This window comes from Aotus nancymaae, unplaced genomic scaffold (genome assembly GCF_030222135.1).
Source record: "Aotus nancymaae isolate 86718 unplaced genomic scaffold, 86718_ANA_hifiasm-v0.15.2.pri h1tg000076l, whole genome shotgun sequence".
Lineage (NCBI taxonomy): Eukaryota > Metazoa > Chordata > Mammalia > Primates > Aotidae > Aotus > Aotus nancymaae.
In genome coordinates, this window is record NW_026988491.1 from 13,447,536 (window position 1) to 13,455,111 (window position 7,576).

General features: G+C 43.5%; 1 pseudogene; it reads left to right on the forward strand.

Annotated features, from left to right (window-relative positions):
• Positions 1–366: 366 nt before the first annotated feature.
• LOC135271245 (FUN14 domain-containing protein 2-like) lies at positions 367–7,024 on the forward strand (annotated as a pseudogene).
• Positions 7,025–7,576: the final 552 nt, after the last annotated feature.

The window sequence follows — 7,576 nt, forward strand, 5'->3', positions numbered from 1 at the left end:
GCCCTTGAGTTGCGGAAGGGCCGGGACCCAGAAGGCTTCCCACCGTGTCTGGACGTCGCAGGGCCGAGGTCTTCCTAATCCCGCCTTCGCCGCGGCGCAGTTTGGCCGGCGTCTCCACTTCCGTCCACCCACCCCTTCATCCTCCCCTACGTCAGTCCACCCGACCCTCGAAGGTCGGTGCTGAGACGCGCGGGTCAGAAGCGGGCGCTGCTGCCTCAAGGACTCCCAGGTCGGGCCCTGGTTCGCAGCGGAAGCGGCCGCGGTGAGCTGAGATTCCCCGAGGACGGATTTTGCCGCCGCGCTGCCCCAGCCTCCCCCAGGCCCGCACGCACTGGGCGCCTGGTGCATAGTAGGGGCTCAGCCATCTGTGGCACCAGGTCCGAGACGAACTCTTGATTCCCCACCCCTTCCTTTTTGGCTAACGCGCTTCCATTCCTCGCGGGGAGCCGGGAGTCGTCCCTGCTCCTTCCTGCACTGCCCGCAACTCCTGGCGCTCCTGCCTCCCCTCAGGGACTCGGGTCGGCCCGCTGTCACCGCCCGGGGGGCTGTCGTTTCTCTGGACCACAGCAGAGACCTCGCGGAGCTGCCTTCCCTCCTATCTCGGCCACACAGTGCCAGAGTGCGCGTCTAAAATGCAGATCTGACGGGGTCACCCTGTGCTTAAAAACTTTCCTCCCTATTCCCCTCAGAATAAAATCCAACACCTCTTTCTGGCACACAGAAAAAGAGATTAGATTCACACCTGACTTTTCATCAAGAAGAACGGAAGCCAGAAAGAAAATAACCATCATCTAAGAATTATATATTCGATGGAAATATCTTTAGAGAATTAAGTATCCGGTATGAAGCACATGTATCCAGAACGCAGGTGAAATCATGGTACTTACAAATGCAAAAACTTAACAGTTTGCCACTGGCCGACTCTCCGGAGGGAGATTCCAAAGCGGGAACTTCAGGCAGGAGAAAGATGATCCCAGACGGAGCTCTCATGCAACAGGGAATAAAGAAAAATGAAGAACATTGATAGTGTGAAACAGTAACAGTGTCTTCTGGATGGAAACATTTGAAACACACAGCAGTGATGGTATATACTTGGGTGAGTGGAGTTAAAGTGTTTTAAGATCCTTATATTCTTCAGGAGGAAGGTGAAGATAAGATATCAAATACACTGACAAATTGAAGAATCCAGGTTGTCATTACTGGGATGAACACTGTAGGAGTGGAAATGCAGTGTATACTTATCCAAATTATTGGAGGAGGAAAAAGGATGATCAAACCAACCCAAGCAACCCTAAAGCAGGCAAGAATGGAGAGAAAAATAAATACAAGATGAGGCGGGGATGGCACAAATAGACGATAGGTATAAATTCAAATATTCTGCGATTCAGTAAATGCAAGTGGACTAAATACTGCAGTTTAAATACAAAGATTATCAGAATGCATACATTGCTACATGCAATTTACAAGAGAAATCCACAAGAGACACTTGGAAAACGTAAAGGTAGTGAAGGTCAAAAGTAAACACTTGGGGGAAAAATACCATGCAAATGCTAACAAAAAGAAGGCTGGTGCCGTTGTTTTAATATCGAGGGGAAAAACATCACTAGAAATAAATAAGGTCACTTCATAATGAAAAGTGTCCAATTCACCAGAAAAATAGAACAATTTCACATTTGTATGCAAATACCATAGTCTTCAAATATAAGAAACATGAAGAAGAGAGCTAGATGGAAAGACAGACAATTCCACAATTAGAGTGGGAGAGTTTAACACTCATCCCTCTGTAATTGGTGGGAGAAGACGACAAATATTCAATAACATAGGAGATTAAAACATAATTAATAAACTTAACTAATGGACTTTTATAGCACACTGTATCTACAGTGGTAAAATTCTTCCCTTTTCAAGACATACAGGATACCTACAAAAACATTTAATTTCAATAAATTTCAAAAGCTTGAAATAACAGTACATTCTCTGACCACAACACATATAAGCTAGAGATGAATAATAAAAAGTTTACTTCAAAACCCCACATGTTTGGAAAGTAAGAAGCACTTCTTTTTTTCTTTTTCTTGTTTTGAGATGGAGTTTCACTCTTTCACCCAGGCTGGAGTGAAGTGGCACGATCTTGGCTCACTATAACCTCTGCCCCCCGGGTTCAAGCAATTCTCCTGTCTCAGCCTCCCTAGTAGCTGGGATTATAGGCACCCCTCCCCCCGCCGGATAATTTTTGTCTTTTTGGTAGAGACAGGATTTCACCATGTTGGCCAGGTTGGTCTCCAACTCCTGACTTCAGGTGATCCACCCGCCACAACCTCCCAAAATGCTAGGATTACAGGCATGAGCCACTGAAGAAATATGTTTTTATGTTAACTAATGGTTCAAAAAAAGAAATTGTAATAGAAATTATGAATAAATATGTATGTGTGTGTATATACACACGTGTATTTTTTTTTTCTTTTTGAAACGGAGTAGTTTTGCTCTTGTTGCCCAGACTACAGTGCAATGGCATGATCTCGGCTCACTGCAACCTCCACCTACCAGGTTCAAGTGATTCTCCTGCCTCAGCCTCCCAAGTAGCTGGGATTACAGGCATGTGCCACCACACCCAGCTAACTTTTTGTATTTTTAGTAGAGACGGGGTTTCTCCACGTTGGTGAGGCTGGTCTTGAACTCCCAAACTCAGGTGATCCACCCACCTCAGCATCCCAAAGTTCTGGGATTACAGGTGTGAACCACCACGCCCGACCTATAAAATATTTTTAACTACTCTTCCACTGCTGCCCGTGGGAATGGAAATCTGTCCCACATGCTGGAAGGCAACTGATGGTAATGACTGCGGTACTTCAAGTCCGACCATGTGGATCCTCTGTGTGTGTCCTCGAGAGATGAGCTCGCCGAAATGGCCAAGTGCAGTCAAGCAAACTGTGAGGGAAATTTTGAATCCCTGAACCTTATGGAATTTGCTAAGAAGCAGCCATGGTAGCATAAGCTGTTCCAACAGGAATCTGGATCTTTAGCCGAAAAGTATAGCATGGCAATCCATCCGTTCACTGGAGGTGTCACTGAATGGTGCACGGGTTTCATATTCCAGAAGGTTGGAAATTGGCTGCAACAGTTGTGGGAGGTGGATTTTTTTTTTTCTCCTTCAGCTTGCAAACCATACTGGGTACATCAAAGTTGACTGGCAACGAGTGGAGACGGACATAGAGAAAGCCAAAGAGCACCCGAAGAAGCTAAGAGCAATCAGATACCTACCGAAGTCAGGAGCAAAGCTGAGAAGGTGGTGTCATTTGTGAAGAAGAATGTTCTAGTGACTGGGGGATTTTTCGGAGGCTTTCTGCTTGGCATGGCATCCTAAGAAAGATGACCTTATTTTCCTTTCTTCTTTCTTTCTTTCTCTCTTTCTTTCTTTTCTTTCCCTCCCTCCCTTCCTCCCTCCCTTCCTTCCTTCCTTTTTTGAGATGGAGTTTTGCTCTTGTTGCCCAGGGTGGAGTGCAATGGTGTGATCTTGGCTCACTGCAACCTCCACCTCCTGGATTCAAGCAATTCTCCTGCCTCAGCCTCCAGAGTAGCTGAGATTACAGGCATGTGCCACCAGGCCAGCTAATTTTCGTATTTTTAGTAGAGACAGGTTTCTCCATGTTGGTCAGACTGGTCTTGAACTCCTGACCTCAGGTAATCCTCCTGCCTTGACCTCCCAAAGTGCTGGGATCACAGGCATGAGCCACTGCCCGGCCACCTTATTTTTATTGTTCTTGTTTGTTTCCACCTAGCAGCCTCTACACTCCATTGTAGGACATCGAGTCCCTCCTCCTCTTCTCCCATGCCTTTCTCTCTGCTGTAGCAAATCTGAGTGGCTTCTATAAGCATCTCTTGGTACAAGTTAGTGTGGCCCTACCATGAGCTTGATGGTGGCGGAAGAGACAATAATTGTTAGCTCTCCTCCCACTACACCCGCTACTTGGCCAATCTGTAGGTCAGCAAGAAGGTTCCTTTTTTACCAAAACATATTGCAAGATGGCTCACCATGGAGGATCAGTGGATCCTGAAACGTTGTCTCTAACTGTTGATTTGGTAAAGAAATAAGCACATAGATAACCTTATTGTGTGCTGCATGGAAAGGAACTGAATACATTTGCCTTTAAGCATGAAAAAAATATTTTTAACTGAACGAGAAGAGAAATATTACATGGTAAAAATGTTGGGCTATGGCGAAAGCACTACTTAGAGGGAAGTTTGTTGCCTTTTGTGCTTGTATTAGAAAAGAGAAAAGGCTGAGAATAATGAACAAGCACTTGTTTCAAGAAGCTAGAAAAAGAGCAGCAGAGTAAACCAAAGAAAATCAAAGGAAGTCAAGAGTAAAGGTAAAGGAGAAAATAGGCTGGGTGCTGTGGCTCATGCCTGTAATACCAGCACTTTTGGATGGAGGCCAAGGCAGTAGATCACCAGAGGTCAGAAGTTAGAGACCAGCCTGTCCAACAAGGTAAAATCCCGTCTCTACTAAAAATATAAAAATTAGCTGGGTGTGCACTTTGGGAGGCCAGCACTTTGGGAGGCCGGGGTGGGTGGATCACCAGGTCAGGAGTTTCACCAGCCTGGCCAACATGGTGAAACCCCATCTCTACTAAAGATTTAAAAAATTAGCCAAGCGTGGTGGTGCGTGCCTGTAATCCCAGCTACTCAGGAGGCTGAGGCAGGAGAGTCGCTTGAACCCTGGAGGTGGAGATTGCAGTGTGGCAAGATCGCACCACTGCACTCCAGCCTGGGCAACAGAGTGAGACTCCATCTCCAAAACAAAACAAAAAAATAATCATAATAATAATGAATTGGGATCAGCAGCAAAACCAACATTATTTCTATGAAAAGACTAATGATATGGATGACCCCTTTTGAAATTGATCAAGTAAAAGAGAGAAGACACAATTGACTAATATCAGTAATTAAGAGTTAAAGAACCTGCAGACACTTTAAAAAGGAATAAAGAGGATATTATGAATAATCTCATTACAATACAAAATTTAAATAAAAGGGGAAGGTCGGGCATGGTGGCTCACACCTGTAATCCCAGCGATTTGGGAGGATGAGACAGGTGGATCATGAGGTCAGGAGTTCAAGGCCATCTTGGCCAACATGGTGAAACTCTGTCTCTATTAAAAATACAAAAATTAGCTGGGCATGGTGGTTTGTGCCTGTAATCCCAGCTACTTGGAAGGCTGAGGCAGGAGAATTGCTTGAACCAGGACCCTGGGTGACAGAGTGAGAGTCTATCTCAAAAAAAAAAAAAAAAAAAAAGGCAGGGCAGGTTCCTAGGAAAATATACCTTACCAAAATGGACCTAAGATAAAGAGAAAACCTGAATGAGTACCATCCCTAGTCATAGGACCAAATTATGAAATACTTTCATAGCCAGTCATTGACCATTTAAAACACTTTTCAGCCTTCACACAGAGCAGGGTCCAGAAGGCTATCCAGGCAATAGTTCTGTGACTTATGTGTCATCAGAAGGTCTGGGGGATCTGGGACATCCCTGGAAGAGTCATTGCACTTAGGAGGTTGATTGTATTGGCTGCGTACCAATTGGTATGAAATTATTTTGGAACTTGAACAACCTGAAGTCCTATGGCATCAGACCTCCCCATAATCATTAAAGGAACTGAATCGGTAATGCTTCTACAAAGAAAACTCAGACCCAGAAGACTTCACCTATGAGCTATTGAAAGAACTGATTCCAATGCCATCCCAACTTTTCCACGTAATAGAAAAAGAGAAAATACTTCCCAATTCTTTTTATGGCAAGTACAGCACAAGAGAAAATTACAGCGCAATGTCACTTATTAATATAGATATCAAACTCTCAAATAAAATATCGGCAAATCAAATTGAGTAGTATGTAAAAATGATACTACATCATGGTAAAATTGGATCTAATCCAGAAATGCAATGTTGGTTTAACATCTTAAACCAACATGGTGGTGGACGCCTGCAATCCCAGCTACTCTGGAGGCTGAGGCCGGAGAATCGCTTGAACCTGGGAGGTGGATGTTGCAGTGAGCCAAGGTCTTGCCATTGTACTCCAGCCTGGCAACAAGAGTGAAAAAAAGAAAAAATTAAAGGAGGAAGACATGATTATCTCAGTATAATCATCTCCTGCATAATAATTCAGGAACAGTTCAATATCTGTTTGTTTTAAAATTTGTAGTAAACTACCAACACAAGGCAATGTCTTTATCTTGGTAAAGGTCTCTATGAAAAACTTGCAACAAATAACTATTAATGGTGAAATGTGGAAAACGTTCCCTTGAGATTTGTAACAAGGCAAGGTTGGATGAATCCCCATTTCCATTTAACATCACGTTGGATATCCTGAATCTTTGTTGCCCACTGTGGTGGCCATTGACCACATGTCACTGTCTTTGTTGCCCACTGTGGTGGCCATTGACCACATGTGACTGTCATTTGAAATGTGACTAGTTTGAACTCAGACATAAGAATATAAGAATGAAATTATTATAAGAATAATTATATAAGAATAAAATTAGACATAAGACATAAGAATAAAATTAGATACATGACAGATTTAAAAAATGTAGTACCCCAAACCTGTAAAATGTCTCATTAATAAGTTGATATTCATTTCATATGGAAATGATAATATTTTTGATACGTTGGGTTAAATAAAATGTTATAGAATTAATTTTTAATGAAGATTTTAGAAAATTTTGAATTACAGTTGATTGTTGAACAACACGGGTATGAACTGTGTGGGTCCACTTATTCATGAGTTTTCTTCCACCTCTGCCACCTGGGAGACAGTAAGACGCACCCCTCCTCTTCCTCCTCCTCCTCAGCCTACAAAACATGAAGACAAAGTGGAGATGAAGACCTTTATGATGATCCACTTGCACTTAATGAATAGTAAATATATTTTCTCTTCTTTATGATTTTCTTAATAACATTTCCTTTTCTCTGGCTTACTTTATTGTAAGAATACAATGCATAATGCATATAGCATACACAATATGCGTTCATTGACTGTTTATGATCAACAGTAGGTTATTAGTAGTTAAGTTTTGGGAGACTCAAAAGTTATATGAGGCCAGGAGCAGTGGCTCACTCCTGTAATCCCAGCACTTTGAGAGGCCAAGGTGGGCAAATCACCTGAGGTCAGTGGCTCAGGACCACCTTGGCCAGTATGGTGAAATCCAGTCTCTACTGAAAATACAAAAATTGGCTGGGCATGGTGGCGGGCACCTGTAATCCCAGCTGCTGGAGAGGCTGAGGCAAGAGAATCCCTTGAACACAGGAGGTGGCGGTTGCAGTGAGCTGAGTTGGCGCCACTGCATTCCAGCCTGGGTGACAGAGTGAGACTCTGTCTCAAAACAAACAAACAAACAACAAAAAAGTGAAGATGAGAGCATGGCCTAGACTAGAGCCCTGCAACAGAATGGAGAGAGGCAATCAGATTAAAGAGAGAGAGAGAAAGAATGAATATGGGATGAATTAACTAACTGGGGTATGGGGCAGGGAGGAGGTCAGTTTGGATACCCCAGTCTGGGAAAGGGTGGTGCCC